The following is a 16465-nucleotide window of genomic DNA, read 5'->3' on the forward strand; positions in this document are numbered from 1 at the left end:
ACACCCAAAAGTAAAAATATTCTCCCATTGTTCTTCATTCATTCACTATTAGAATCACTTCTCACCTAGATAATTCAAAAGTAAAGCTCAATAATTAGGATAGCTTTACCAAACTAGCGCGCTAAATGAACACGTTGATTCCACGAACACTTTTCTCGTATGTTACTTGTTAAAGATAAAAACAAATGAACAAGTAACTGGAATACCTATCAATTTCATTGATCTCTTGGTGTATATATACATGTGAAAATGTGTATCTTTATTAGTGAAAAGATAATTAATCATTAAACAATTATTGCTGAAGGATATGCCTCTTTGATAACATGCCTAACTACTAATCCTATCACTAACTGTATATACTAGGGCATTGGGCGCGCGCGCTCGATAGTTGCAGTCGTTAAAACTGTAGCCCAACCAAAAACTAAAGATGGAACATTATTCTCGCTTATAATGACATGAAGCATAATATCAATAAGAAAATTAGAGCACAAATAACACATGTCACAATAATCTAAAGCTGATGTTGCAACAGTAGTTTAAAACCACCAAACATTACAAGCAACAATTAGAGTGCCATTCTAAAAGCAAACACAGTTTGTGTAATACATTTTGAACGTCTAGGAAGGAGCAACCTACACATTATTTGGTGGAGTGACCAGTTCGATCCATACATGTACATATACATATCCTGCTACCTTACCGCATGGACAAACGGCATTTCATCACTTGATACTAATTAAGAACCATCGTCATTGGACCTAAGACACAAAATAAACTGTCAGTAGGCAATTGATGGCATGCAAAAATGTGTATCTATAATAAATTTGTGAAAGGCTAAAAAGTGAAGAGAGAAAAAGTCTAGAAAATATGTATAAAATGGATCAAGTAATACCATGTAGATCTTAGCAATAACATGCATGATAGCATAATCATGATGTAAGCTGAAACCAAAGTTGTGGATCTGGACATGATGGCATGTTCCAGGAAGGATTGAAAGGTGGATAAAGGAACTGAAGGTTCTTGTCAGAAGGGAGTGTATATGTGTCTTCATCGTCAAAGTGAAAATGAGACTATAAACAATATTCTTCAACTGGTGGTCCACCTTTTTTTACTCCAACAACAATGTATGTGCCACCACTTGTAGCAAGAGAACTGACATATTACAATGTTGTTGTCTGCATGTTGTATTTGCTAGAGGAAAGAGGCTACTTGTTGTGTTGGATTCCCTGGAAGACTTTTATTCTGGAGATAATCTTGTATTAGATGGGAAAAGGATGGATATATCATTGGTGTTAGAAGGATGTGCTTGATGTTGATGGAGTCACTCGGACAACTAACATGTTCCTCTTTGGAGGGTCACATGCTTACAACTAATAGCATAGAGCGAGCAAAGAAGATTGCATTTGATTGGAAGTCCAAGCTATATAATCTTGACATTGATGATTGTAATGGGAACTGTCCCTACTATGCAAACTTTAACAAAAGAACAAACCTTCTATCTGATATAATATCAACACACAATTCAATCATACAATGAAGCTATTATATGTGCGGACATTAAGTTATACTATAGTTCACTACATGTTAGGATTGTTAAGTATGTGACTCTAGCTGTGTGGATGATTAGGCTACAAGAAGTAATGGTCGTGTGTGTATTGTTTCTAATTGTAGTAGGTAATTTTATGGTCTCTAATATTCTCCCTTTTGGTGTACCCAATTATCTTTCAGATGAGAGCACAAATTCAAAATCAGAGAAGCCGTCTTCAACAGCTAGTGCAGGCCTCCCCAATCCTTTTGTTTTTTTCTTCTATGAGAAGCTTGCTCAATGTCACTCTCTTGATATTGTCTTAATATGTTTTGATTAAGATGCCTATGTTGGACAATATCTTTTTCTCCTGGCTAAATCACGTTCCTATTCATCCATTTTGTTAATTTTACTTCTTCCCTGTGAACTACGTGTCGTTGTCGGTGATGATCGAGTGGGTACCCCAAACCGGTGGATGATATTGAGGAAGAATTCTATGACCTGCTTGGACTTGATTCACGCAATTGGTCGGGCTTTAATCCACTTCGCGAATTTGTTTATGATAACAAGAAAATGCGTGTAACCCTCGGGCACTTTCTTGAAAGGACCCACCATGTCTAGCCCCTAGACTGTGAACGACCACGTGAGAGGAATCCGCAAGGCTTGGGGTGGCAAATTGTTTGCATGGCATAGAATTGACACCCTTTGTATGTGCACGATGGGTTCCATGTCGGCTAATAGAAGCCTTGTTGGAACCCATTTCCAACGAGTGTCCTAAGAGCATCATGATGGCCACATATCCCACCATGATTTTCTTACAACAGTTATTTCCCTTACTTGATCGAGATACAGTGTTGGAGTATTTTGGTGAGGTATCCTTTGTACAACTTACCTTCCATGATTGTGAAGGATTTGGCATGACGCGTGAGTCATCGGGCTTTGGCCTTATCTGTCAGGCGTGTCGTGCTTGAGGTAGTCTAGGTACTCCGTCCTCCAATCGCCTTAGAAGTCAAGCGTAACGCATAGGTTGACATTGACTTCTTGGACTTCTGTGTTGCGATCGCTTAGGGTCGGGTGATTTATGAGCCTTCTTCGACTTCGGTGTCAAGAGGGGTTGATAACCGAGGAACCCCTAAGAGCTTCGAGGGTGGCTCGCTGCCGTCCTATTTTGGGTCCTTTATTGATGGTTTTAATAGGTCGCTGTCGAAGATCCCGGTTAGAATGGATCTCTACATGATGCCATTTTCACCAGAGTGTATGCTGCTTTGTCAAAGCGCCTCGAGATATGATTTAGTTTGAGACCGTAAAATCTGTCCTCTAGTGTGCAGACTTCTTTACAATAGGCCTCCATGTTCAAGTTAAGGCAATTGGATTCTTTCATGACTTGTTCCACCACAAGGGAATCACCTTGATTGTCAAGTCGTTGGATCCCAAGTTTGTTAGCGATCCACAGATCATTGACGAGTGCCTCGTACTATTACATTGTTGGACATAACAAACTAGAGTCGGATTCGTGTACTTCATGTACACCTCTAGTGGGGAGACAAATACCAATCCGAACCCTGCGCCCTATTTAATCACCGAGCCATCAAAGAACATCATCTAGTATTCCTGGTCCACCATCACCGATGGCATTGTGTTTTGGTCCACTCAACGATGAAGTCCGAGCACCTGTGACTTTATGGTGGTTTGTGGAACATAGGATATCCCTTGGCCCATGAACTCGAGTGCCCACTTGGGTATTCTTCTGGTTGCATCCTAGTTCTGAATGGCTTCATCGAGTGAAAATAATGTTACTACCAACATAGGATGTTACTCAAAGTAGTAATGAAGCTTCCTCTTTGTGGTAAGGACCATAGAGGAGTTTCTAAATTTGTGGGTAGCGTGTCTTGGAGTTCGATATAACTTGCTGACAAAATATATGAGACGCTGAATCTTGAGGACATAGCCTTCTTCTTTGTAAGTGAAATCAACCCTAACTGAGGGTTTTGGTGACCAAATGACAAAACAAACAGAGATTCTAACAAGTTTGCTCCTATCATGTATACAGTTATTTTACAGACAGGAGAAGCACATATCATATATGTACACAAATGTAAAAGCACAGCGGATTAAAATTCTATATCATATAGCGTGCTCCAAGTGCTTGGGAACAACGATAGTTTGCATTTTACAATTCTTGAGTCATAGAAATCGCCGTTCAATTAAGAGGGATCCGCAATAGTTAAGTAAGTAATGCGATGAGCTCAGTCCAAACCTTTTCTAATCCTATAAGAAAATATTTTACTAGATCATGAATGCTCTTGGAAAAACCACATTTACTCCCCACTAAGATTTCCCCTTGGTTCACCTCAGTTTTCTCAAAATCTGTTCATCAGTTTCAAAAATCGGTTCAACTGGACCCAAAACCGGTTCAACCAGTTTCTGCACTGTTCCTTCTGTCACTTTCTGACCTACCAGTCTGCCAGTCAATCCTATCAGAAAAAGTCGTGTGCAGAGTTTTTTGAAAACCGGTACAACCGGATTTTGGTTTGGCTCAACCGAATTTGGGGTCGGTCGAGTCTCCGGCTGAGTCCCTCAGTGAACCGAGAACTCCCTGGCAGAAACCGGTTCAACCGGTTTAAGAACCGGTTCAACTGGTTTTGAGTCCACTTTTCCCAACGGCTGCCAGCTTTTGGGGGATCCTTTATATACCCCTCGCACTCTCTCTCTTCATTCACTTCTGCCCTCTCCACGAATTCTTGGCTGACCAACCTTCAAACAAGAGCATTCAATTCACCTCTCACACTCGAAATCGCATCTCCTTCAATCGTTTGAAGGACCCTTGGTGTGAGGTGAAGTCGATCTAACTCGCTGTTGATTTCATCTTGATTCTCCCATTCCTTCATCTCTTAAGCTCATCGCAAACTTGAATATTGTGCGGATTTGTTACTCTTGGAACCTTGCGTTCCTTGACAGATAGAGGTTGCTTTGGAGTCTCCAAATTTGTGGACGACCCCAAGAATTTTGTATCACCCGCTCATTGAGCTAATTTGAGAAGAGATTGCCTTGTCCTTGGTGGTCGGCGTGTGGAGGATTAGGGTTGGAAAAGACCCGGCCCTTTGTGGGCTCCTCAACGAGGAGTAGGACACCTTTGTGGTGGTTGCGGAACCTCGAGTTAAATCGTGTGTTCTTGTGTGTTTTTGATAAATGCTTTAAATTGTTGGTTAGTTCATATTCGATTATATTGTGTGCAAATTGTGTGAAACCAATTCACAGCGATTTGTCACCTATTCGAGTGGATTTTCTCTAGGGCAAGTCTTAAGCAAAATCTCTCATTACTTTGTCACACTTGTTTAACTATTTATCTAATCCAAGTTGAGCAGGTTCAAACTTGTTCAGCTGTAAACAAAATCAGCTAAACCAGTTTGCACCAGTGCAACTTGAATTTAACATTATCTCGAAGTTTTTAGTGAAAAATTTCAGGTGTAGCCTATTCACCCCCCTCTAGGCTACTTTCAATTGGTATCAGAGCTTCGTACCTCGTTTTACTCTTAACCGCGTGAGGAAACGATCATGTCTACTCAAAGGGACAATGTGGATCATCTCCTCAAGGAAATCCCTGTCACATCTTCCGATGAGGAAATACACCCCAAGGTCCTCGACCTCGCCATGAAGATTGCCGAGAAGATGTTCCTCAAAATGAAAGAGGAAGATGCTAAGAAAAGGGCCAAAGAAGAAGAAGAATCAAGAAGAAAGGCTGAAGAAGACAAAGGAAAGGGAAAAATTGAATACAATGATGACCTAGTGGAACTTTTGGTGTCAAGGGTGATGAGCAAGGTAAGTCTCAACACCGAAGGATCATCTACCAAAAGTAAAGGTAACGAGTTCAACTAAGTTCAATTTGATTATTCTAGAAATTTTATTCCCAACTTCTCTTCCGCCCCACTTGGAAAGTTACCAATTCTTAGTGAGTTAAACTATGACGAGTGGGCCAATAAGATGAAGTCGCATTTAATCGGTGTACATCCTAGTCTTTGGGAGATTGTCAATATAGGTATGTATAAGCCCGCCCAAGGAGAAGAGATGACTCCGGAAATGATGCAAGAAGTACACCGCAATGCTCAAGCAGTGAGCATAATAAAAGGAAGCCTTTGTCCGGAAGAGTACCGGAAAGTCCAAGGAAGAGAGGATGCTTGTGACATTTGGAACATTCTCAAAATGTCACATGAAGGAGACCCCAAAGCTAAGAGACATAGAATTGAAGCTTTGGAGAGTGAGCTTGCTCGATATGATCGGACTAAGGGTGAGTCACTTCAATCACTCTTTGACCGGCTAATGGTGTTGGTCAACAAAATAAGAGTGCTTGGAAGTGAAGATTGGAGTGACTCCAAGGTCACTAGACTATTTATGAGAGCATACAAAAAAAGGACAAGAGTCTAGCAAGAATGATAAGGGACCGTGATGACTATGAGGAAATGACACCTCACCAACTATTTGCAAAGATTCAACAACATGAGTCTGAAGAAGCCCCAATCAAGACAAGAGACACTCATGCCTTGATCTCAAATGAACAAGATTCCCCCAAGAAGAACAAAGACCACAAGACAAAGAAAGTGGTTGAAACATCAAGTGATGAAGATAGTTCAAGTGATGAAGACACAACTATGTTCATCAAAACCTTCAAGAAGTTTGTGAGGAAAAATGATAAGTATCAAAAAAAAGGAAAGAAGAGGGCATGTTATGAATGTGGCCAAACCGGCCATTTCATAGCGGATTGTCCAAAAAAAAAGGAACAAGAAGCCAAGAAGGAATACAAAAAGGATAAGTTCAAAAGGGGGGGGGGCAAGAACAAGGGATACTTCAAGAAGAAGAAATATGGTCAAGCCCACATTGGTGAAGAATGGAATTCCGATGAGGAAAGTTCTAGCTCCGAAGAAGAGGAAGAGGTGGCAAACGTTGCCATCCAATCTACTTCAAGCTCGCAACTCTTCACCAACCTTCATGATGACTCCTACACTCCAACATGCCTCATGGCAAAAGGAGATAAGGTAACTTTATTTAGTGATGACTTCACAAATGATGATGATGAATAAATTGCCATGAAAAATAAAATGATTAAAGAATTTGGTTTAAATGGATATAATGTTATCACCAAATTGATGGAGAAGCTAGATAAAAGAAAAGCAACTCTTGACGCTTAAGAAAACTTGCTCATCCTTGAAAAGGAGAGAAACCTAAAGCTTCAAGAATTGCTATTAAATAAAGATGAAATGCTAGAAGCCTTGACAAAGAAGTATCTTTAGTCAAAATAACTATAGAGGATAAGGAGAAAGAAATGACAAATATGAAAACATCTATAGTTAATCTTGCAAATGAAAAGGATGCACTTGAATCAAGCATGTTAGGCTTGACAGTCCAAAATCAAGAACTTCAAGTGCAACTTGAAAACTGCAAGGACCTCAATGCTTCATCTTTATTGGTTGAATCTGAGTCTAGCTTCTCAAATAATACCATTTGTAAACATTGTGTAAAATATCATGCTTCTTGTTGTTTGACTAACCATGCAAGGAAGAAAAGCTCACAGGTTAAGGTCAAAGAAATATTGAAGAAATGCTCTAGCAATGATGGGTTAAAGAAAGTTGAACCCAAGTACAAGTCCTTGAAGCCCAACAATGGGAGAAAGGGGCTTGGGTACAACGCATATAAGGAAAACCCTAGCATAGAGCATGTAGGAAACGGGTGACGCCTAAGAGGGGGGGGGGGGTGAATTAGGACTTCTAAAACTTTCGCTAAACTAGGCCACAATTAAATCCCTAGAGCAAAACCTATGCAAATAGTCAAACTAGAATGTGCAAACTAGGTTTTGTCTAAGTGTTGCTATCTCTACCGCAAAGGCTAAGTTTCAATCTACACTAGATATGTATGAATACAAGATTGAAACTTAAATGCTTAATATAAATGCGGAAACTTAAAGAGCAAAGTAGAGAAGCAAACTCTCGTGGATGACGCCGGTATTTTTACCGAGGTATCCGGAACCGTGCAAGGTCCCGACTAATCCTCGTTGGTGCCCCTACGCGAAGGGAAGCCCACGCGAGGGCCAAGCACCTCGGTCGAGTAACTCCGTAGAGAGCCGCGGGCCTTCTCCACACGCAAGTGGTGCTCCGCTTCCGGCTCCTCTCGGACGCTCCCCGCCGTCTCCACTATCGAGCTTCCGGTCGAAACGCCGCGGGCCTCGTTCCCTCCGGTACACGGTGGCGGCCGTGACACAAACGCGGTTGTCACGGTCTCGCAAGACTCTTGCCCCACTCGGTACAATTACAATGGCTCACGCAAGAGCCGATGGGTTGTGAGGTTTATCTAAACTCACTCAACATTCTAGGGTTCACCTAGAGCAAGCGCTAAAGCGGTCTAACTAACCTAAGCACTTCGCAAATCACCTACGCTAATCACCGAGTGATTCTATTAAGCACTTGGGTGTTTGAGCACTTGGAAATGTCTACAATATGCCTTGGTATGTTGCTTGGGCTCCCACACCTTCAAATGGTTGATTGGATGAAGTATATATAGGCCCCAACTCAACTAGCCGTTGGAAAGCAGACTGTTGTAAGGGTGGCACACCGGACAGTCCTATCAGCCAACGGTGCGCCAACTGTGTGCCAACAGTGCGCCAACGGTGAGCCAACGGTGCGCCAACGGTGCGCCAACAGTGTGCCAACGCTGTGCAGCCAACGGCTAGTTCTGACACACCGGACAGTCCTGTCAGCCAACGGTGCGCCAACTGTGTGCCAACAGTGCGCCAACGGTGAGCCAACGGTGCGCCAACAGTGCACCAACGCTGTGCAGCCAACGGCTAGTTCTGACACACCAGACAGTCCGGTGCACCAACTGTGTGCCACCGGTGAGCCAACTGTGTGCCACCGGTGTGCAGCCAACGGCTAGTTCTGAGCTAGCCGTTAGGTGCACCGGACAGTGAATAGTGACTGTCCGGTGCACACCGGACAGTCCGGTGCCTTCTCTCAGAAAACTCTGTTGGCTGTCCTGTGCGCCAACTGTGTGCCACCGGTGAGCCAACTGTGTGCCACCGGTGCGCCAACTGTGCGCCACCGGTGAGCCAACTGTGTGCCACCGGTGCGCCAGCTGACAGCCCATCTTCTAGGTCTTCTGTATTTTATTCTTGGGCTCCTTTGGTCTTGAGTCTTGGACTTCTAAGCTCTTTTTATGTCTTCATTTGAGGTGTTGCATCCTCAGTGTCTTAGTCCAATCCTCTTCGCATCCTGTGAACTATAAACATAAACACTAGCAAACACATTAGTTCACAGGTTGTGTTAATCATCAAACACCAAAACTCATTTAGCCAAATGGCCCGGGGTCCATTTTTCCTTACAATCTCCCCCTTTTTGGTGATTGATGACAACACAACCAAAGCAAGCAAATATAACAAACATTTGAATGAAAATATGCAATCTACTTGCTAGGATGCATGTTTTATCCCCACTTAGTGATATTATGGACTTAAGCCTCCCCCTAACTCCATAATTCACTTACTTCCTATTTTAGGACCAAATAACCAAAACCACTTGAAATACCATTTGTAGATATAAAATTTTAAATTTGTGGTGTTTGCTGTTTGATATAGTTTTCATTGCTTTGGTCCCTAAACTTCTCCCCCTTTGGCATCAACCACCGAAAAGGAAGACATTAAAAGCATGTAGGAAGTAAATAAAAGCTTGTCCTCAAAAGATTACTCCCCCTAAATGAGTATTCTCCTTTAGAAAGAGTTTTTCTCCCCCTTTAGAGATGAAGAAAAGCTCCCCCTTATAGAGATCTTAGGAAAAAGCATGTGAAAATTAGAGGTGCAAGACATGATTTGAAAAGACTAACTTCCCTTATGCATAGGTAACAGAATATGAGTTAACCACTTATGCATTTTTAGCAACATGGAAGTATATGATATGAAATATAGTCTAATCAAATATTGGAGAAGACATGTAAATGATACTAGATGTAGTCTCAAAAGATACCGATTGAAATTCAATGGCGAGCTTGAGAGACATGAGAGTTCTTGAAGATTTTGCAGTGGAAGATTGTTGTCTTTCTCCGGGGACCTCATTTTCCTTACAATGAGACTATCACATGAAATAGACTTGAAAAGGTGTTAGTCTCAAAGTATTAGATTATAGAGTAACCTCCCCCTGAAGATGTGCATACAAGTTTTGAATACTTGTTGGAGACATGCACTTTGATTTGATATCAAGAGGGGCAAATTATCTATAATCCGAACTTTAGCACATATAATTTAAATGATACAACTTGTAGAAATCAAAATTTTCAATTGATGCATCATTTACTATGGAGTGATATAGAAGCTATGTGTCGTGCTTAAATAAATATTTTAAGCCATGTAGGTTTGCTTAAGTGTATGAATTTAAAACAAGCAATCCTACCATATGATTCACCTAGTATGCATAATTTAAAACAAAGGTAAATAACAAATGTAATACTAGGCAAGAAAGGTAAACTAGATACAAGGTAAATAGATACGCATATCTAAAAACAAGAGATACAATAAATCTAGTTACCTTAGTCATGGGTGGGAAATTTGGGTCCAAAATTTTCACTAACCCACTTGGCAATAAACTTGATCCAATATGATGTATCCCATGATATACATCCCAACTTTGCCAAGTCTCCAAATTTCCCGCAGACCTTCGGTCCACTCACTTCCCTTTTGGGATCCAAACCTTCTTGGTGCTTTTCATGGTTGAAATTATTTCCTTTGGCACCCAGATGCGTTTGGCCCCCTTTCCTTTGTTGCCTTGCTTGTTGGCCTTGATTGCTATCACCTTTCCATTCTTTTTCTTCTTGATCAAATATGGTGTAGCATCCTTTTTGTTCACCTTTTTGATGTAGGTGCTGGAGATTTTGCTTGATGGCTTTTGCTTGAGCTTTTGCCTTTGATTATCCCTGGTCATCACCTTGCATTGGAAAGACTTGTGGCCTTCCATGTGGCATAGCCTACAAATCACAGTTTCTCCCTCTACAGGCTTGTTCACTCCCGCAGTGGTGTTATCCTGTGGAGGTCGGATTTGTTTGGCTTTGCCTTTCTTGTCATACAAAGCCTTTCCAAGGCGAGCCACTTCTTGCTTTAATTGTTCATTTTCCTTTGCAACCTCATCCGAACATTTCTCTACAACAATATTCTCAACAACGACTTGGTTGCAGGAGTTAGAATCATCAATTAAATCAAAGCAGGAAGTAGAAGCATCTTTCTTAATTATTTCAGGTATTTCAACTAAAGATGCTGTTGGGGTGCTACCAATGTTTTCTAGCTTAGTAGTTAGCTCATTATTGTGTATGCTAAGAATTTCCATTTTCTCTAGCAAATTTTCAATAGCTTCTTGGGAGCTAGCTAACTTAGCCTTAAGTTTTTCATTCTTTTTAATAAGGCTATCATCGGTAGCAGTGGATGGAACACTAGATTCTAATAGCTCAATTTTAGTTGACAGCTCACTATTTAAGTTTGCAAAAGTTTCAAATTTTTCAAGCAAACCTTTATAATCATTTTGGGAGCTAATCAACTTATTTTTCAAAGTTTTAAGTTGAGCTTTTTGCTTAGTGCAAACATCCTGGAAAAATTCTACGGCTTCCGCAAGCTCATCTACAGAGGGCTTTCCCTCACCTTCATCATCACTACTACTTTCATCACTAGAGGATGGAATGCTTTTGTTACCTCTTGCCATAAGGCATTTGTGTGATGACCGTGATGAGCGTGATGAGGACCGGTGGCTACGCGTCCTTGGAGGTTCATCTTCACTTGAAGAATCATTCCAAGTTCTAACACTTGTTAGCGCCTTGCCTTTGCTCCTCTCCTTTTTGGGTTTGGCCATATTTGGACAGTTGTCCCTGAAGTGGCCCTTCTCCCCACATGCGAAGCATCCTCTTATCCTTTGCTTTTTCCTGTCAATGTTAAAGAGAAGATCCTCGACCTGCAGGGGCACACCCATTAGATTAATCTTGCGGATCATCCTCATTACCTTTCCGACGCGTCGGATTGTTTCTTCGTCCTCGGAGGATGATGTGCATGGCTGATTATCTTCATCATCATCACTTTTTTCTTCTTCCTCTTCTTCGCTTGAGGAACTTGGAGTGGGAGCCTTCTTTTTGCCCTTTGTCACACCCGGTTTTGAAGGTAAACCGAATGTGAACCATGTACGTGCCAGGATCAGAAATTCACGTACACAGCGATTACATAAATGACTCATCATAGCACAATGCTTCGAATACAATAAAGAGTAAGTAATAATATAAAAGACTAGAGTCATTTACATAATATAATCAAAGTACACAGAATAGAAACGTAGCCAACGTAAATAAACCCACCACAGGCAGCTGACTGGGGGAGGTCGCTAGCCTAATCCTCGAACTCATCGAAGTCCTAGAACTCCTGGAGATCCGCCTCGACGACTTCTTCTTTACCTGAGCATAGATTACACCAGAGGCAACCTGGTGTTTTGTGAAAGCAAGGGTGAGTACACATCAACGTACTCAGCAAATGTCCCGTTTGGCTGTAGTGGACTAGCTTTATGTGGGGTTAAGCTCAAGCAGTTGCTTTTAGTTGGTCAGATATTTATTATTAGTGGAAGCCAAGTTTTAGTAATAGCCAACCCGTGAATCATTTCCTCATCGAGGAACATCATTATCGTCATCGAACCAAAAAACATTAATAGAACCATTGAGTCTCGAACCAGTTGTATCTCTAATCAAAGAGGATCCCAAGGCTGCTCTTAACCGTGAGCACGGCTGATATATCCGTTTCATTACCCTTTGCAGAGGTCGCACACTTTACCCATGAGCCGTGATTCCCGTTTTGCCCGGGGATCATGACTCCCCATTGATCACTTCCTAGGTGGTCCGGCCGGGTATCACTACGTAGCTTTTACAAAGATTCCCTAGAGGTCATAGCCGCCCGTTAGGTTTCTCCAGTTTGATAAACACAGTACCTCTCCCCACAGGAGGGTGACTAACAAAAGCAAAACGAAAGAACCTCGGCACCCAGCCTCGGCAGAGCAAGCACTGTGCCTGGACCCCATTGACGGCACGACGGCGAAGCAACTACACCTCTAGTTCCTCTAATTAATTAGCTAAGGGCATCCCATTTCACCCTCATGGTTGCACTGTTATCCCGGGTGGTCTCTCAACGAACAGGTCCTTACGGAGAGGTACTCGGGAAACAGCCCGAGTCCTCTAGAGTATCACAAGATCATCAGGATAACAGTATCGTATCATAAATTGTCACATCATGTTCATTGATTAAGTTAAGGCAATAGCAAAATGCTAACCATAATAACCCAAAAAGGTCATCAAGGATAAGGTAAATATAAAGCTAGTCAATCCTTAGGTTTCAATTAAGTAATGCGGGATAGTGAATTATAAGTGAATAGGACATAATGGGTCAGAGGACACTTGCCTTCACCAAACAGATGCTCAGAGTCTTCAACTTCGTGGAACCCAAAGAGCTAGATCACTTGGTCGCCGAAGCTTGACCGTCGATTCCTCGAAGTTCGGAAACGAATCGCGATCCAATCGCAACGCGAAGCGAAGACAAACAGACACAAGCAAACAAACATATATATGCATAAGAACATTACACCATACAAGATAAAATGTTATAAAAGCGAGCAATATAAAATAGAGAGCGCTTCTACGGTTACGCGAGAAAAAGAACCATGATAGACGAAGCTATGGTCGAGAGGTTAGTACGTTTACGTTAAACAAGTACTAATTAGAACATCTAATTCAACATAATTATATTAATTGATATTAATCAAATATAAATTAATACTACTACTTAGTTTTGACTAACTTACTATTTTAATAGTTGACAGTTAAGCAAGTAACTTAATGAATATGAGCGATTCTAAGCGAGACGAATTAAGGACGCACGACGTGCAAACACGATGTGCGCAACGCGTGGACACAAACGACTTAGCGCGCGGACAACGCGTGATACGCGCGAACGGCACGCGGCAAGGCGCGCGACACACGCGAATGGCACACGACAACGCGTGCGAACAACACGCGCAACACTCGCGAACGACACGCGACGACGTGCGCGAAACAGCACCGCGACACACGCGGACCGATATGCGAAACTAATAATTAAACAACGTGATTAAACTAAATAATTATTAATAACTAATATTTCAGTTAAGGTTAATCATATTGGTGACTAATTATAAATGCACAAATCGAATTCCTAAATTAGATTTTTAAATTAAAATGTCGTTCTAGTAGCCACTGATTAAACAAATGTCTAACTAAATTAAATAAAATGTGCAAAAATTAGGATAAATATTTCTAAATTAAGATTATTTTAATACGAATCTAACACAACTTGAATGGATCGAATCGAATTTAAAACGCAAAAGTTATGAATGTTTTAAACCATACTGTAATTCGCGCGTCCTAATTTACAGAACTGCCATCTTCTTCTTCCTCTCCTCATCTTCTTCCTCCCATCCATGGAAGAGAGAGGAGGGGAAGGGGGCTGCGCAGGGGAGGACGAGACCGGGCCGGCCGGGGGCGGGCGCGGCCGCACCGGGCGCGCGGGGCGCGGCCACAGCCGCCGGGGAGGGGTGCGCGCGGGCGCGGGAGCACGGGACGCGGGCGCCACCGCCGGCCACCGCCGCCGCCGCCGGGGAGGGAGAAAGGGGCGCCGTCGAGGAGGGGAAACGGAGGGGGGAGGGGCGCCGCCACCGGGGAAGGTGAGGGGAGAGTGGGAGAGGCTCTGCACGGACGGGAAAACGAAGAAACGAAGAAACCCTAGGTGCAACAATGGAGGTTTCTCACCGGGGAAGAAGACCCTCGCCGGAGCCGAGGAGAAATCCGTCGATTGCCGGAGATTTGGGGATCCAATCGATGAACCGAACGCGCTGCGACGAAGCCTTCGACGAGACGAACGCAGCGGTACCCTCGGATTCGGCAGACGATGCACGGATTGGGAGTAATTGCTCGCCGGAGTTGTCGCCGGAGTTGGAACCGCCCCGAACTTCGGCGAGCAATACCGGGAGCTAGGGATTGGATTTGGAGAAAACGTTTTGTGTTCTGGAACGGGCTCGACGAGATGAAGCCGGACATGTATATATACCTAGGGTTCGAACGAGATAAAAATTCGGTTAAAATTCGGATTTTACCATTTTTAAAATTCGGAAAAGCCTAGAAATCCATATTTTGTGCTCAAAATATTATAGATACTTTCAAAAATTCCAGAAAAGTTCATATAAATGTTTTGGCACCTAATGAACTCAAAAAACATAATTAGAATTTCTAAAAACATTTTAAGTTCCTCAAATAAATAGATTTTGGTTTCCGGAAAATAGAAAATTATTCCGAAAAATATGAAAATTTACCGAGCACCTCTATAAGATATGTTAACATGTTTCAAACACATTTTGCACTTAGAAACACCATGCAACAGCATGAATGCAACAACCAAAGTGCCTTTAGGGCTCATTCCACTAGGTTTACGCTAATATAAAACAAAATAATTCTCCATTTTTAGGGAAAAGAGAAAGAAAAGCGAAGAACTGAGAGAGTAACACCTGAATTTGGTGGATATTAGAAAAGAAATTTTATACCCCCAAATTCAGGGTGTTACAAATCTAACCCCCTTAACAGAATCTCGTCCTCGAGATTCAAGAAGAGGCTAGCAGGAAAATGAGATTGGTTCATTAGTCTTTCATAGCTTTTTCTAACTCAACTTTGACTCCACCGGCTTGACTTGTGGATTGGTTGCTTTGACCATCAGATGCTTGAGACCGATTGATGCAATTCTTGAGGATCTCCTGGACCTGTGGGTTAGGACCCACACACGCTTTCGCTGCGCCACTCTGATCTTGTTGGATGATGTTGATTGCATTGTCTTCATTGGGGTTAGCGGCTAACCCCCTTAACAAGAGCATTGATACACACTTGATGAAGATGTTGCCGACTCTGATCTTGACTGATTTGGAGGAGTTGGAGGTTGCCAAAAGGACAGGTGCAAGAGGAAAGAATAACGAGAAAAGGTAAGTATAGACAGATTAGAGAGAGCAGGGGGAGAACCCAACTACTTAACTATATGACACTCACCTAGTAAACAGATTCCATTACGGTCCAAGGGCCACAACACATCAACACTCATTCCAAAGAAGCAAATCAGTCATAGCAGAAGGACAAACATCATGAGCACACATCAACAAACATCTCGTTGATATACGTTCCTTTTAATTAAATGGTGGTCTTTCCTCTAAGGCCAACAAAAGGCAAGGGGAATAATAAGACATGGAGGGTAGGGGCATGAGCATAATAAAGGATGGAGCTAAAGCAATGATTGTAACTGACAAGGGAGAGAATGCAACCAAGGTCAGGATAGGTAAAACACCATTCTCAAATCGAGATGGAAAAGATGATATTTCAAAAGGTAGGCATAAGATAACATCATGGAAAGATCTAGAGATTACAAAGGTAAGGGAGGTGAAAGGCAAAAACACACCAAAAGATAGAGTTAGGACAAGACTTGCAACGCGACAGAGGAAAAAGGGAATGAACAAGAGCGGGATAGGCAAGACGTCACTCTTGAAATGAAATGGGAGAGGAGGCTTTAAAATGCAGGTGCAAGATAAGCATCAAGGTAAAAATTGAGGGATGACAAGTGTTAAGGTGATAATGGACAAACACACAATAAAGGATGTATTTTAGACAAGACTTGCAAGGCGTCAAAGAAGGGGGAGCAGTCAATGGCGAAATAGGTAAGACATTATCCTCGAACAAGGATGGAAAAGAGAAGGCTTTTAAAGGGAGGTTCAAAGTAAGCATGAAGGTAAGGGTATGAATATTACAAGGGCTAAAGGTGATACCGAACAAGAATGTAAGAGAGGAAGTAAATGTGCATAAGAACCAAGGATATAAGTACCACAA

Source organism: Zea mays, chromosome 4 (assembly GCF_902167145.1).
Source record: "Zea mays cultivar B73 chromosome 4, Zm-B73-REFERENCE-NAM-5.0, whole genome shotgun sequence".
Classification (NCBI taxonomy): domain Eukaryota; kingdom Viridiplantae; phylum Streptophyta; class Magnoliopsida; order Poales; family Poaceae; genus Zea; species Zea mays.